The sequence below is a fragment of the Ambystoma mexicanum genome, chromosome 3p, assembly GCF_040938575.1.
Source record: "Ambystoma mexicanum isolate Mex_15411 chromosome 3p, UKY_AmexF1_1, whole genome shotgun sequence".
In the NCBI taxonomy this organism is placed as follows: domain Eukaryota; kingdom Metazoa; phylum Chordata; class Amphibia; order Caudata; family Ambystomatidae; genus Ambystoma; species Ambystoma mexicanum.
In genome coordinates this window covers 291,873,405-291,890,101 of record NC_090925.1, presented here as the reverse complement: position 1 = coordinate 291,890,101, position 16,697 = coordinate 291,873,405, and the positions used below count along the sequence as shown (strand labels likewise).

The 16,697-nt window shown below is 45.4% G+C and overlaps 1 protein-coding gene across 1 annotated transcript in view; it reads left to right on the top strand.

The window, feature by feature from the left end:
• PCMTD2 (protein-L-isoaspartate (D-aspartate) O-methyltransferase domain containing 2) overlaps positions 1 to 16,697 on the top strand; it is a 364,048-nt gene that overhangs the window by 91,638 nt on the left and 255,713 nt on the right. The window lies entirely within an intron of this gene.

The window sequence follows — 16,697 nt, the reverse complement described above, 5'->3', positions numbered from 1 at the left end:
TGATGAATTTGTGCCAGGGGGTGGAGGGAGAGTTGGGGGATGCTGGTTAGGGGACTGGTTAGGTGTTGGGAGTTTCTTTCTTTGGCAATAATTTTGGTTTGGAATAGGGCGATTTTATCTAGGAGTGCGTTTTGGATGTTCTTGCACCACCTGAGATTTTTGGTAGCGTTATCCGGAGGGGGAGCTGGTGTTTCTAGCTCACATAAGATGGCGAAGAGCTCTCTTGTGTCAGAGCTAGCTTCTTCTATTCTCCTGTTGTAAATGGCTTTTTTACTTTGCAGAATGGCTTTTTTACAGTTCTTCGAGAGGGCTGTGAAGTGCTGTTTATTTTCGTCAGAAGGTGTTTGTATCCGGGTGTTCTCTGCAGCTCTTTTAGAGGAGCGTATGGTTTTGAGGTTGGGGTTATACCAAGAGTGAAGGTGGGCACTTGGTTTGGGCTTGCGTACGCTCAGAGGTGATACTGTGTTGTTGGCTTTGAGGAGGGTTTGGTTATAAAGCTTGACCATAGTGGTGAGGTCTGTGTTTGTGTGTGTGTGCGCTGTTAGTGGGAGAAGTAGGGGGAATATGTTGGCTGGAGATATGTTCAGTGAGTTTCTTGAGAGGGAGGCCAGAGCTGGTTGTGTTGAGACCTCTGAGCGGGCTGGCTCAGTAATGTTGAAGGTCATGACATTGTGGTCTGACCAGGGGCGCAAGGACATTGGTTAGAATGGTGGTGTTGCAGTTGAGTTTTGCTATCCAATCTAAAGTGCGGCCTTTGTCATGGGTGGGGGCTTGAAATCAGGTGTGTGAAGCCTATGGATTCAATGGTATTGGCTAGTGCGAGAGCATGGGAGTCAGATTGATCATTGAAACCTAAGTTGATATCTGTGGTGTGTGACCCTCCCAAGTGTGTTGCCCCTTTAAGGGAATGTGTACCTCCCCTGTGTATTGCCCTTTTAACATGGGCCATAACTGTGTCATGAACTAAGCTAATAAAAGGAGCCACTGCAGGCACGTGCACCAGAACGGCTGCAGACTCCCAAAGAGGAATGACTGAGTCCGTCTCTCATTTAGGTCTGCAGGCCCACACTGTGTGAGCACGGGCCTGCAGGCCATTATGCCATGGGACCCTCGTGCCAGGAGGGTGGCAGAGGTCCGCATGCTCATGGGTATGGCTCGCCCTGCCCCCACTCCAGATGGTGCTGATGCACCATTGCACCCTAGAGCCTGCTGGATGTCCATAGCAGGCCCCAACCCCAGAGGCACTGGGCCTCAATGGTGCTGATGCCTATAGCACACTGGGGGCCTGCTGGATGCCCAGAGCAGGCACCCCACAACAATATCTCCCAAGAAGATGGTTTTGGAGGTGGGCTTAGTGTTGGTGGAGAGGAGATGAGCAATGTCTTCCTGAAAGGAAAGCAGGGGGCTAGGGGAGTCTGTAAGTTAAATGAATTGTGGGAGTGTCTGTGGCGAAGAGGGTGATTTTGATTGAGAGTAGCTCGCCTGAGCTGATGGATTGGTTTGGGCTTTCTCTAAAGGGAAGGGTGTTTTTAGCAATGAAGGCTACTCCTCCTCCTTTGGTTAGCTGCCTTTCTTTCCTGAGGATAGTATAGCCATCTGGCATGTCTAGGGAGAGGGAGGGGCCAGCAGCAAGGTGCAGCCATGTTTCTGTGATTGCTAAGAAATCTAGTTTGTTGGTAGTGATGAAGTTGGAGATGTCAAGAGCATGAGCAAGGAGGGATCTGGCATTGATGAGTGCTCCTGTGAGGAGCGTTGTGGTGTTCGCTTTCATGTCGGGAGTGGGGACAGTCTTACTGGGTGTGTGTTTTAGGCTAGTCTTGGAGGGGGATTTGGGAGGGGTGGTGGGGGTGGCTCTATATATGTTGGCCGTGTCTGAGATGAGTTTAGCAGAGATGTTGTTGCTTAGGGAATCTGTCATGGGGGAGAGTGGGAGGGTCCTGCATGAGGCTATTCGGTTCAGGGGCAACTGTTGTCTTAGTGTTGTTCTTGCGGTACATGGTGGGAGGGGATGATTAAGTGGTCTAGTGAAGCTGGGGGTGGTGGCTTTAGAGTTAAGGTGGGCATTCCTCCAAGTGAGCGGCGGGTTAGTTGTTAGTAGGTGTTGTCTGCGTGTGAATAGACAAAACGCCAGTCTTCTGTTTTGAAGGTCGAAGGTACAAGGTGACTGTGTCTTGGGGTCTGCATGTGTTTCGTGTCTTGTGGGCTAGTGATGAAGTTGAGCGCTTTGGGTAGGAAGGGTGAGGGTGGGATATCAAGTTAGTTAGGGAGGTTGTTTGACCTTTTTAAGGTAAGTGTGTGTTTGATGTTGTTAGAGGTGACACACCATGAGTGGTTGGAGAGGCAGATGGATGGATTTAGTGGGCACAAGGCTTGGAGTGGGCAACCTGGGGTGATGTGGGGCCTGGTGAGTGGGCCAGAAGTGGAGTTGGGGGGCATCATGGCGAGGGTGTGACGTAGGTGAAACCTTTTTATGGAGTTGTATTAGTTTGCCTGGGTCTGGTAGTGGTGTGCTTAGTGTTCTGGGTTGGGCATGCAAGGGTTAAGCTAGGTGGGCTCACGTGTGATGCGTGGGGTGCGTCAGTGGACCGTGGTTTGGGCATCTGAGTACACCTGCAATTGAATTTTGAGGCCAGGTGTGCAGATCGGTGCAGGTAAATGCAGTTTGTGAGAGCAAATCAAGTTCAATTGAGTGTAATGGGGCACACTTCAAATTGAGTGGCAGCAGGTACATGACAGTCAGTTGGCTGAGCACATGTAAAATCAATTTAAAAGCACATCTAATGTGGAAGGCCCGGCAAAAGCTAGTTGCAAAACGTATCTAGAATCAATTTAAAAGCACATCTGAGGTTGCTTTCTAAGGCATGACAAAAGCTAGTTGCAAAACATATCTAAAATCAATTTAAAAGCACATCTAATGTTGCTTTAACAAAGTTAGTTGCAAAACCTATCTAAAATCAAGTTAAAAGCACATCTAATGTCGCTTTCTAAGGCATAGCAAAAGCTAGTTGCAAAGTATGTCTAAAGGCAAAAAGATGAGCACATTTGTAATCAGTTTTGCATTGCAGGGCGTATCAAGCACAATTTGTAAGCATAGGTGATAACACTTAATAGGGATGCAGCAGGAATAACTCATGAGAGCATAAGAGGTTCGAGTTTATGTGCGTTGCATGCAGCATAAGTGGCAGAAGCTTTGGGCAGTCTTAGGATGTGGGTCGAGATCGTCAAGTGGTGGTGGGATGAAAGACAAAGGCTTATCAGTGCAGGAGGAATCGGCCTCGTTATACGTTGCAGATTAGAAAGGGTCTGGTAGCACTAGTGCTCAAGGCAAGACAGGCTCAGACATGAGCCTTTAGTGAGGGCCTTGTGTGGTGGACCGGCATGCAGCCTTTTGGCTGTTTCATGGCTGGATGAGCAAGCGAGGGACAATCAGTGATTCCGCGGCATGGGATGCATTGTCCTAGGCACTCCAGTGCCTGTTGGTACGGAAGAGCCTGCAGCCATTTTGGAGAGAGGGCTGATTCAGGGGAAGCCCGACTATTAGGCAAAAGGAAGTGGAATCACGGAGTTCCAGCAAAGGTGAACAATGAAAAATTTAAGGAGATGAATATTACCCTGGTTGGGTATTATTCTCCCCCATTGTTTTTACCTTATGTTTAGCCATGTGTCCATTGCTAATGGGGACTCCTGTGCCAACTGCTGTTTTGGTTAGGGTCATAACACCTCCATCGAAGGCACCCAGTGCCACTCACAGAATGTACTTGTGTAAACCTTTCTCACTCACTCAATGCTCACTCTGTATAATTATAATAGTTAATTTATAATGCGCTTAATACCAGGAGTGGTTTCTAAGTGCGGGATCGGGATTGGCACTTGTGTTGCGTGGCATTGTTTTGCTTCCAAGACAAGACATAGGCGTTGCCCCTGAGCTATTCTTCCTCCCCATATAAATAAAGATTAAAACAAAATAGATGGAAGAAACATAAATGCCCTCCTGTTCTCTGGGCTGGCAGTTCTGGCACACTTGCCCAGGCTTGCCATGACTACCATATGCAACATCACTTCGCCCTACTCGGCTAAAACAGCAGGCTTCACTTCCACTGCTTAATTCAGTCCCTTGCACTCAGTTCTGCACCCCACATCCTGTGCCAACACAGTCTTTACCTTACTCAAAGCCCTGCTCCTTCACCTATCTGTACTCCACATTCAGCTCTTTACCCCTACCTCAGCCTTATTCTACCCTCTGGCTCTTGCCACCACCCACTCTCTGCATGATCCGCCCAAGAGATTTGCATCCCACAAACCTCTTTCAACCACCCTGACCTCTTCTCACTCCCTACCATCTCCTCCCCATCATCTTACCCTCCTCCCTCCTCCCTCCAACCACCCTATAAGTGACCTTTGCCCAAGCCGCTCTCGGCTTACCTTCGCCTCTCAGACTACATAACCCAACCTACTTGAGCAACCCACTTACACCAACTCGAACCCTCTGCACAAATATCTGAATTTCGTAAACTATAAATGGCTGACATTTCTTTTGTATGGTACAACACAAGGTTATGGTCCCGTCCCGTAGGACGGAATGTCCCACAAGTATGGAGGAAAGGGGACAATGGACTAGGGAGTACACTAGTCACTACGGTGAGTACCCTTTCCGGAATGGTCCCTTTAGGAATCTTGCAGTGTTTGCTAATTTCTCCAAAAACACATTCTGAAGCACATTCTGAGACACATCTTTTTAAATCTTTGTATCTTCTGTAGAGTGTATTAGGCTCCTTTGGCTGGTCGGTTGTGGAAAGAGGCAGTGTCTTGGAAAATCTACACATGAAATCGTCCCCAAATGCCACTCTTTCCATTTGTCAGTTTAACACTGCTCCTGGCGCATAGTGCTAGATGGATACATTTGCAGAATGTCTGCACAAAGCAGTTGCATTGTTTACCTTGTGGCCTTCAGAAGGGAAGGAGAGTGATTACAACAATTCCAAATCCCCAAGGATTTGACATACATTTCCTCTATATAACTGTGAATTCAAGTTGAGATGATTGGGGAAATGCATGTCTAAGCACATCTTTCCTGTGTCAAGATATCCAGGACAAGGTCCTTGTTCTCCTGTTTGATGGTTACACACATTTCCATTTTTCAATGGATGTAGGTAGACTTGCTGAAATGCAAAATGGGACAGGTAACTGCAAAATCCCCAATTTGTATTTCTAATCCCCACCCAAGACTCCATATCCATCTCGCAGGCTTTTAAGAATTTCAAATCTTGGCAGGGACTGAAATCTAGATTTAATTGCATCTTGTAGATGTGCAGGTTTGGGCAAGCAGCACCAATAGCTAAAGTCCCATTCAACCAGTATGTCCGATGTCAGTAGGGGATGGGGACTCCTTAAGATCATACTGCATGCATCAAAGGTGAGTGATTGAGTTTGACCCACTAACAGGCATGGAATCCAAACCCCTTGGATTAATCAAATTGGTATTCTATAGCTTTACCACTAGTCCCTCCGCTATCTCCTTCAACATTTCTGACATCCTCTCCAGAGTTTCTTCAAGAACTACAAATGCTCCTTTAGGTTCATGTAATAGAGCAAGCTCTGTAACGTCAAATGGCCCATGTGTTTGACTCTGTACACATCCTGATTCCCAAACAAAGCTATATCTTTAAACCCGTTCTAGTGCAGTTCCAAATGCCACAAAATACGATTCCAGCTAGATTGGCTTGCCAAGTTTGATTTAGTATTAGTGGTCAAAAGTAAAGCTGTTATGCCTTATGCTATGATCCACATTCCTTTCATCCTACATATGTGGAAATCCTACTGGCCATAGGATTTCATTGTAAAATCACAGTGGCTGTTGACTTCTATGGACGGTAGAATCCCATATGTGAGGAAGTAGTGCACCAGCTGTGAAGAGGATGTTGAAGCTGCTGGGTGCCCTGGTCATGCATGCACAGGTCAAGGGCAGGGAGGGGTCAGATGAATACACGCAATTTTGGGTTTCAGGGACGTTCGATTAATCGGATATAGTAAAAAGTCTTCAGTTAATTTCAGTGAACAGAAGTATTTTTACTATGACTGTGCTTACTTTAGGAGTGTGCAAACGCTAACATGCACATTTCCTCTGCATTCTAAAGTATTTACTTGGGATATGGCCGTTATTTGAGATCTCTTTGTGAAATGACAGTACTTTTTGTGAGGGTCATGGAATGAGGAACCACAATAATATCCTGGACTGCAAATCCCCCTTTTTGTCCTACTCAATCTCACACACATCTACACTAATTTAGCTGCTCAGCTACAGACCTCCACCTACAACCCTTCTTCCGCCAACAACCCAGCAGATATGCTCCCTAACCTCTCCATAGATAACCTCTCCATACTGGATTCAAAATCTGGCTTAGTAAGGAAGACAATGTGGCTACAGCATTTCTCTCCACAAATCATGGTGCTCTCCAACTCAAATAGTTTGTCAAAGGACCGCAACTTGGACAGCAACATCTGTAACGCTAAAGCCATCCATTCACTATTTTCCCCAAAGCCACCAGCAGTGACAAAACCCTCCAAAGGAGCCGTAATGCTTACCAGACTGTGAGGGGTAACACTTTTTGACAGCACTTCTAACCATAACACCAGATGACTTGCTCCACAGCGTTCACAACTGGATAAACGCCACCCTCAACACCATATGTCCAAATAAACATTCACAACCGTGCAACATAAACAACCTACAAATAATTTACCTCCAAATGGAATCTTATCAGAAACAAAAGCAGGAGGGTGAACAAATTTGGAGTAGCAACCAACCAGCTGAGAAACGTAGCCAACCACGGTTAAGTACAGCATTGCAGAGAAGAAATAATAGACGCAAATAAAGCCCACTTCCTACATTGTATCGACTTTACAGCAAATCCAGAAAGGAGTCTTTAAAAACATCTATGAATACAAGAGCTCTGCAACCTGCCACACAATTCCTATGCCCGCGGATGAACTCTTAATTCCAGCGTGTCGCACATCAGCAACAAAATTCAACAAATCCTAGACCATCTCACCAGGAAAAGACCTACCTACCTTGTGGTGAGAAACAGCCTTTTCCGTGCATCATACCTTCCAGAGCCTACGGTCTGTATACCCTGCGTGAGAGTACAATCTGGGACATTGTTTTCAGACAAGCAAGGCTCTATGAGACTGATATGGTGGCGATTTAGCGCAAAATAAAAGCCCCATAACATGAACATAACATATCAAAAGGACAAGCCTAGGTTCTCTGAAACTATTGTGGTGTGATGTGGCGATGGTGACTTGGTGCAGTATAACATCTTTGGAGAAGAACGTAAAAGGGAAAAAAAGGGAACATTTTTCTCCTTTTTCACCACTCTGTTCATTAAATGCTCAACACATCTGTAAAAAAATAATGAATTTCAATGGCGGGAACAAATGCTTTTTTTATTCGATGGACTATGAAAATGACTAGCAGAAGAAAACAAGGATCTGGGAATCTCTGAAAACTCAATTTCCAATTGCATTTTTTGTGTGTGTTATGAGGTTGTTACTTCATTTCAATGAGAAAACAAGCAAGACAATTCTTATATTCTTAGCTTAATCGTCTTTTCACCAGTCTTAAATAATCATCTGGTTTCGATATGCTGATTTAAAAAAAAAGAAGTCTCCCATTTTCATAAGGGATACCAAATTAACCTTTTGAACTTTCTGCATCTGGTTTGGAAATGTTCTGGAAATTGGTTTTGGGCCTTTGTGATCATGATCCAGAGTTTCATCTTAAACAGATTCTGGAAACCTCTTGGATAATGGAATATTCTTCAGCATGGTGTTGTTGGAAAAGCTGTTTCTGTCACAGTGCAACATTTGAATTGTCAGAGGTTTTATGCTGGTAACGTTGTGAGGCATTTTAGAGACTTTTAATTTGGTAGTTCTTTTTAGAACAGTTTCACAATTAATAATTTTCAGGTGCACAGAAGAAATAGCCTTCAAAAGACCATGAAACGAACGACAGCAAATAATATACTTTATTTTTTTATTTTTTTTTATTTACTTGTTTATAATCAAAAACATTTGATTTTTACAAGACGTTGATACGCTTCATAGAAAAACACATTTTGTAAAAGAAGAAAGATTGAAACCAGTAAACTAAGTGCTTCACTAAAGAAAACTTAATGTCCCAGCAGGAAAGAAAATCAATATTCATTGAATTACACTTGACTAGGTTGAATATTCTGGTTTAAACTCAAAGCTGCTTCTAAGATCTTTACTGTCGCTATAGACCACTTAGTTCTGTCTCCTGCAATCAGACAGCACCACCATGTGTTTTCCTCTCGGAGTGATACATCATACATCAAAGGGAGCAAATAGGCTTCCCGCAAGAATGCGGTTCTAGTGCAAGTCATGAGTAAATGTCTTATAGTTTCTACTGTGTCTGGCTCCGAACAGAATCTGCAAGTACGAGTGTTCGTTTTCGTGTGGATTGCTATGATTTCCTGCGTCGGTAGCTGATTGAATCTTATTTTCATAAAAGTTTTCTGCATTTTTTTGTTGGGAAATGTTATGCAGTAGCTCATAGGTTGGTTAAGTTTGTTTATTGTTGCTGGTAAATGAGCCAGGAACTTGTTTCCTATTGTATTTTCACCAGTTTGGATCCAATCTGCTTGTGCTATTTTTGCTTTGATTCTGTTGGGATTCACGATCCGGTCGTCTGCTGAGCAAGCCAAATCTGCTAATTGTTTTGTAAGTTTTTGTGCCCAATTATTTAATGCTCTACAACGGCCTTGGCTGAGCTCTTTCTTGTACATTTTGATTATATCTAGATTACGGTCAAAAGTAAAAATTTTTAGAGTTATTGGACTCTGAAATCTTGTGGCAGTCTTGTACAACATATGTACATACATAGGTTTGGGTCTTTGGGAAATAATTAGTCTTCTTAATTTTAACTTTATTTTCATTCTCATCTTGGTTAATCACTAACAGTTCTGTGGAAGGTGTGATGAATCAGCAATGATTCACTCAGAAAACCTGGCCTGGGACCCTCCTCAAGTGGCAAGGAAAAGGCAGATGCTTTCTGACCCCGACCCTGTGGGTGGTGTTCTGCGGAAGGATCACATGAGGGTGAAGCAAGCCAGGAGGAATGGCAAACTGCCTTGTTTAACTTTCCCCAAAGCCCCACGCTTCTAATGGCTTATTGTAAAATAACTGAAATGAAGAAAACTAACTTTGTCATTATGGACTTCAAGTCCCATAATTCCCTAGGTTCTGTGATGAGGAAGAGGGTTGAAGAGGTGAAGGGTTGCAGGAATAGTCTCATTAATCCCAATGACCCACACCTGACGGAGGCTGTGAGGCTTAAAAAGCCCCCTTAGGTGCAGGCCATGAGAGAGCAGGAGAGAAGCAGTAGCAGTAGGAAGCAGCAGCGTGGCACGTGCAGACAGCCCACACTGAAGCTGGAGGGGAGAGAGGACGCTGGGACCCGTGTGTGGCATATTGCAGCTGCTGGTCCTGAGAAGGTCTGTGCCTTCCGTAGTTGGAAGGGCATAGTTCGCGCAGAGGGAAGCATCCAGGAAAGAAGCTTGCCAATTGGAGATCCAAATATCAGTGGCACGGGTGAAGGTGGACTGAAGGAAGATGTCTGCTGAGAAGCGAGAAACCAGAAGCCACCAAAGCAGAAGTCCTGCGAGTGTCGAAGGGAAAGGAGGCGCGTGTCCTATCCAGTGAGTTCACAGGTTTGTAGTGACCTCGGAGTGCTTCATTCACCTTTGCGCAGACCAGGCAGGCCATCACTGAGTGAGCACCACTCGTGTGAAAGTGACAGAAGCTCAGAACTCGAATTTAAATACATACTATTGAGCAGCAGCAGACGCGGCACTCGCGTAGAAGGGAAAGTGATTTCCAAGGTGATTTTGAACATCTCACTAGTGTAAAGCAACAGTTTATAACCAATGCAAATGACTGTAATGTTAAAGGTGCGAGTCTGTGGAAAACCCAGGAAACCGAGGGGGTGATATTAAAAGGTAAGACCTACAAGCATTGCCCAAGCCAAAAGAGTTTGAAATGTAGGCACGCACAATTTAGTCACGATTGCCAACAGCAGAAAGGGGCTAATGAAAGGTCTACAGGCTGGGGGATTTATTGTCAATATTATGTCCAACATTTGCTGAAAACTGATAGAAACTCACATTGCCAAAGCCCAGGGAGAAGCAGAAGAAACCCTATTCTTGGCAGTTATTGGCCACTGGTGTGTTGGGGAAACAAGAGTGAAAAAAGGCTGCCCTTCTGGGGAAGGGATATCCAGAGGGAGAGGAGCATCATTTGTAGAAGAATAACAGAGAGCAGCAATGTGAATATGGTTTCCTCTGAAGAGTTGTTGCAATTACAGAATGTACCATTTGTTGAATACTGTGAAGTGTTATGAACCTCCTGTCAGTTTAGCTAAACCAAAGAAGCACTGTTGATGTGAATCGTTGTTCTGGCAGGGGAGTATACCCGTATGACAAACCTTTGGAGATGTAGGTCTGCCATGGGAGTAAACCAGGTAGCAATTGAAGAAGTGCTACATAGTGGTTCTGGCAGAGACCTTTTATGTTGTTTCTTGATGCTAAAGAAAAGCTGAGTAAAAGCCGTTGCAGAGGAACTGTATTTCTTTGGATTTTTATTTTTGTGTGGCTATAATCATCCTGACCAAGACAATTATTTCTGCTATTTATGAACTGAGAACTTCCTCAAGGAGGTAGAGAAGCCTTACACTTTTTGTATTGGAACTTTCCATTGACCAGCTGAAGTGGCATAAGACGGTGTTGGGACTCTTGTTGAAACCCAGGATTTCCTTGGGTCCTTTTCTTGAACTGTGCAACAAAATCCCATATAAAGCTGGGGAAGTGGGATTCACCCAGGTTGTGAAGAGAGACTGCGGTTACACTGTGAATTTAATTGCATTTTATTTTCAACTGCCATGCCTTATTCATTTATTATATGTATAATTCTGAGGGACAGATATCCTTTGCTATAGTGTTTCCTTTAGTTTATTTTAGGCTTGGAAATCCTCGTCAGGGTAGGCATAGTGAGGCGTTCAATCTTTAAATATAATGAAACAGCATTTCTGACCCCCCACAAAAGACCTTTTTTCTGACCCCTCACAAAAGACCTTTGGTAATTTGGAGTATTTTCTTATATATTATTTTCTTAGGGATATTGTAACGCACCCCACAACGCAAAGTTAAATCATTATTCTGTGGGAACAATGCCTATAGATAAATACATACTAATTAATAGCAAGAAAACAAAATGAAAACATTTATACATCTTAAAAAGTTTATTTTTATGAAGTACAGAATTATATTATATGGTGAAGTTGAAGCGTCTGTGTGAGCATTAGAGACTTTACATGGCAAGTATTTTGTGCTTTTCTCTTTTCCTGGGTGTAACATTTGTTAATGGCTGTTTTGGTAGTCCAAATTCTGATAGTCGTATAGCTTTTCAACACTTGATGGCATTCAATTTGGTGTTTTTTCTAGGCATTTTAATTTCCAATCCCTTTTGTAGGTTATCCCAATAATTACAGCTTCTTTCCTTTCCAAACTTGATTTCTATAAATAAGCTTTCCTTTAGCTGATTTACTTTGTTCTGTGGATATGTTACCATGGCCGTGGTTGCGGCTTTATCGCTTTTGCTTAGAGTGAATTACCCACGTATGGATTTGTGGGCACAAAGAATGTTTTCACCGATGGAATATTTTCTTTAAAGTCCATGTTGTCGATTGCTAATATAACATTCTCCTTTGTTTATAAAGTGGCAGAATCTTCCCGTCTGTCAGTCCATCAGAAACTGCTGAAGCAACTAATTGTTGAAGTTGCACTATTCTGTGTAACCCATGCCAACTTGCAAATGAGATGTGGTATCAACCAAACCTTAACTCCTGTTTATTTTGTAAACTGCTAATGATCCTACTGCATGCTGGTGCTGTTCTACTGAAGCTGACTGATTGTCAAGTCTACTCTCTGAACGATTTATGAAATGTTTTAACAGACAGACAGGTAACCTACTAGCTGAAGTCTGAGTAAACTTTCCAAACTAGATCTGAAACTCCAGTTAACTGTATTTTGTACCTGCAATCATCAACTGAAGAAGTAAAGTTTGATAGGAGTTTCGAAATGAGTCTCAGAACCCTTAAATGCCCAATTGATGCTACAGCATATTTCCTGCCTTATAATAGATGCAGCTGTTTGACTGGAATTCAGCATTATCAACTCCACTCCATGTGTATTCACATAGATCTGTTGCTGCCTGCCTCGCTCTTTGGTTACTATTTGTTGGCTTTCATATCTCCATCCATCTTCCTAGAGGGGTGAGGGCAGGAGCCCCCCCATGCCAGAAGCAGATCCTGTGCAGCAAGGCAAGCTGCTGCCTCAACGGAGAAGGGCTTGCCTGACCCTGTCTCCATACTGTGCCTGACTCGCGCATGCCGGGCGCTGCGCGGCACCACAACGAGGCTGAACCTCGTTATAATTCGATTTGCTTCGCCGGTAGGCGGAGTCGCCGGTGGCCAGCCACGAAGGCCACACAAAGGCCCTGTTTGGCGCCTGTTCGGTGCATGTGAGGGCGGTGCGGACTGCACCACTCTACCGCAGGAACTGTAACCTCTCCAATGATGGGCCTCCAACACTACGGTAAGCCTTTGGGCGTTACTCTGCAAGATTAACAGGAACATTTAAATGCAAAATGTCCTCATGTTGAACTCTGAATCGTCATTGCCACCACCATTGCTGACTAAGTGCCATTCTGTAACCCCTGTCGCTCTGTACTGAGCTGAGCAGAATTAACCTTCCTACTATCCCGTTGCTTATAAGCACGAGACTCACCTCTCAAAAATGGCCACTCTGCTTAGGTGCCCGTTTGCCAGCTGCCACCCAGGCCCTGCCACCAGGTGCCTCAGACTGCGTGCCCGCATGCTAGAGTCCACCCTCAGCACCCAGCCCACCCCCATGAGCACCCGAAATGAACGTCTATGCTCCCGTACTATGCCCCCCACCATAGGTGCTAACAAGGTTAGGATCATCCGCCCAACCGCCAAGCTCGCAGCCACTATAGCTACCCACAATATAGTTGTCAATGAATCAGCTCACCCCATTCCAAACTATATTGATTCTATATTAAATGTGATTCCACATGTGTCCACCACTACCGAAAATGAGGTCCCCAGTGCAAAATCTGTGATGTGCAACTCTTATGCCCCCACTTTGAATGCTATTGTGCCAAATGTGATTCCACATGTGTCCACCACTACCGAAAATGAGGTCCCCAGTGCAAAATCTGTGATGTGCAATTCTTCTGCCCCCACTTTGAATGCTATTGTGCCTAATGTGATTCCACATGTGTCCACCACTACCGAAAATGAGGTCCCCAGTGCAAAATCTGTGATGTGCAATTCTTCTGCCCCCACCTTGAATGCTATTGTGCCAAATGTGATTCCACATGTGCCCACCACCACTGGAAAATCAGCACTGTGCAACTCTTCTACCACCCCCAGCGTAACCACGCCCACTCCTGCACCCACTCTCCCCATGGACCCCCCCTAGCCGTTACAGAACCCCATCTCAAATGCGCCATGATCAACGCTAGGTCAATCAATGCCCACGCTCTGGACATCCATGACCTCATCACCACCCATGACCTCGATCTACTCATGATCTCAGAAACCTGGCTTCACGAGGCCTCCGGCCCCGCGCTCTCCCTTGCACTGCCCTCTGGTTACTCCATCACTAGACAGGATCGACTCTCTAAAGGGGGAGGTGTAGCAATCATTGGCAAAGACGTCCTTTCGATTAGAAAGGTCGAGAAATCCCTACACAACAACAGCGACTACCTCCAAGTCAAAATCAACATCTCTCCCCATTGTACCATTACTATTCACACTGTCTATCGCCCTCCAGGCCCAACAGGAGACTTTCAAGCCTCTCTCACCCGCCTCCTCTCCGACAACCTCAAAAAACACACAAAAGCCATTCTCCTTGTGGACGTCAACCTAGGCCTCCTGGACAGCAAGGATTCAGCAGCCAAATCCCTTGACTCAGCCCTCAGGGCACTAGGATACAAAAACACCATCTTCTGCCCAACTCACACCCAGGGCAGAACTCTCGACTGGGTCGCACAGCATAACTGCCCACTCATCATCACTGGAAACACTCCCACCCCCTGGTCCGACCACCACATCATCACCTTTAGCATCCTTACCACCAGCCCCTCCACTGCCGCACAACAACCCCTGCCTCCCTGTCTCGCAAGAAGCTCCCGTCAGCTCACTAAGGAAAGGATACTGCCCTTCCTCCAAGGCCCAGCCTTCAGACCACCTTTTTCCACAGACCCAGAAACCCTCGCAACAGCCTATGATGTTGCCATCAAAGCAGCTATCACCTCCATTGCACCACTCAAACCCCGGAAATCCAAACCAACTACCCACTCCAACTCCTGGTTCACCCTGGACCTTCTAATACTCTGCAATGAGAAAAAGGCTGCACTTACGCAGTGGCAAACATCCCACTCCGACAAAGATAAGCTTATCTTTAAAACCCGCTCCACCATATACAAAAAGACAATCACCCTAGCAAAGTCCAAATCCTTTGAATCCAGAATCTCAGAAGCCCAATCTAGCTCAAAAGAAATCTTCGCCATCTTCAGGGAGCTAGAGACACCCACTCCTGCCCCCCAGAACTTCACCAAAGACAAAGCCTGGTGCGATGAAATACAAACGGCCATCCAAACCAAATTGAAGACTCTCCAAAGCAAAATACTGGCTACCAAACTAGCCCTGCCTAATACACACATCCCTGTCCCACCACCAGCCTCGGACCCCCCCCCCCAACCTTTTTCCTTCAAACCCATACAGGAAAAAGATATCATCAACATAATGAGGAATATCAAACCCTCTAACTGTAAAGGTGATGCATGCCCAGCCACCATCATCAAGGACTGTACTGAAGCGCTGGCTCCCTTCCTGACAGCCTTTGTCCATGCGTCCTTTGCCACAGGGAAAGTCCCCGCTTCCCTCAAGGAAGCCTGGGTCCGCCCTCTCTTAAAAAAAACAACTCTTGACCCAACATCCCCTAACAACTACAGACCTATCACCACTGTCCCTTTCCTCTCAAAATATTAGACAAAGCAGCCTACCTGCAGGTCCAGCACTTCATTGAAGAGAACAAACTCCTGGGACTCCGTCAATCTGGCTTCCGCCCCAGACACGGGACTGAAACCGCCTTACTTGACCTGAGAAACCAGATGGACGATGCCAGAGACATGGGCAAACCAACACTTCTCCTACTTCTTGACTTATCCGCGGCTTTCGATCTTGTAGATCACGACGTCCTATGCCACCACCTCTCCTCCACTGCCAAGTTCTCCCCTGACGCCACTGCATGGATCACTTCCTTCCTACAAGACAGAACCATGCAAGTATTCTCTGACCTAGCCTCCGCCTCACCCTCCTTCATACTCTGTGGTGTGCCCCAAGGCTCCTGCCTCTCTCCCACCCTGTAAAACATCTTCACACGGCCCCTCTTCCTCATCCTCGACGCTATGGGTATCTCGTACACTAACTATGCTGACGATACCCATATCCTCCTTACCCTCACTGGCAACTACGACACTGACTCCTTGACCCTTAACAACCTCTACAACACCATTCAAGCCTGGATGGCAGACAATGGACTATGCCTCAATTCCGATAAGACCGAACTCCTCCTGATAGGTTCCACCGACACACTAAGAAATCTAGACTCCCAATTCAGTCACTTCACCATCGACGCTATCAAAATACCTGTCTCAGACTCAGTCAAAACCCTTGGAGTCTATTTGGATTCCAACCTATCCATGGAGAGACAAGTCAATGCAATAGCCTCCTCAGCTGCATATCACGCTAAACTAATCAACGCAGTCAGGCCCTTTCTCTCCAAAGAGAACTGCACAAACATAGCCAGAGCCATCACTGGCTCCAGGCTAGACTACTGAAATGTACTCTTTCTAGGAACCTCCAACCAAAATTTGGAAAGGCTACAAGTCATACAGAACAGTGCTCTCCGTGCAGCCCAAGGCATTGCTAAAAGAGAACACATCTCGGCGGCTAGAAAATTAGCCCACTGGCTCCCAATTAAGGAAAGAATCGTCTTCAAAGCTCTTACACTGACCCACAAGTGCATTCACCTCACTGCTCCCGTTTATCTCTCGGAAATGATCCACCCTGTCTCCTCCACAAGGCCAACCAGATCACCCTATACCAACATGCTCTATGTGCCACTAGTAAAAAGAGCCAGAGCGGGTGGTTCCAGCTTCCCATATCTTGCACCCACACACTGGAATGCCCTACCTCCCACTATCCGAGGTGAGGCCTCCCTCATCGCCTTCCCTAAAGCTATGAAAACCATCCTCTTCACATAAGGTCCCTCGAATCAGCATGAATACTAAACATTTGACCCACTGCATAAGCTGGAATGGAATGACCAATCGCATAAGCTGTAAGTATTGTATTATGTCTGTAATACTTATAATGTACCAACAACTGCTACCATTCCTGTACCTCTGTAACTAAGCTCTCACAAGTAACAGCGCCTCAATGCCCGTGGGCTGCTTGTGCGCTATATAAATTTAAATTAAAAAAAATATATATATGTACAGTGGTAAGGCTTTAACGCCTTTCAAACATGCCA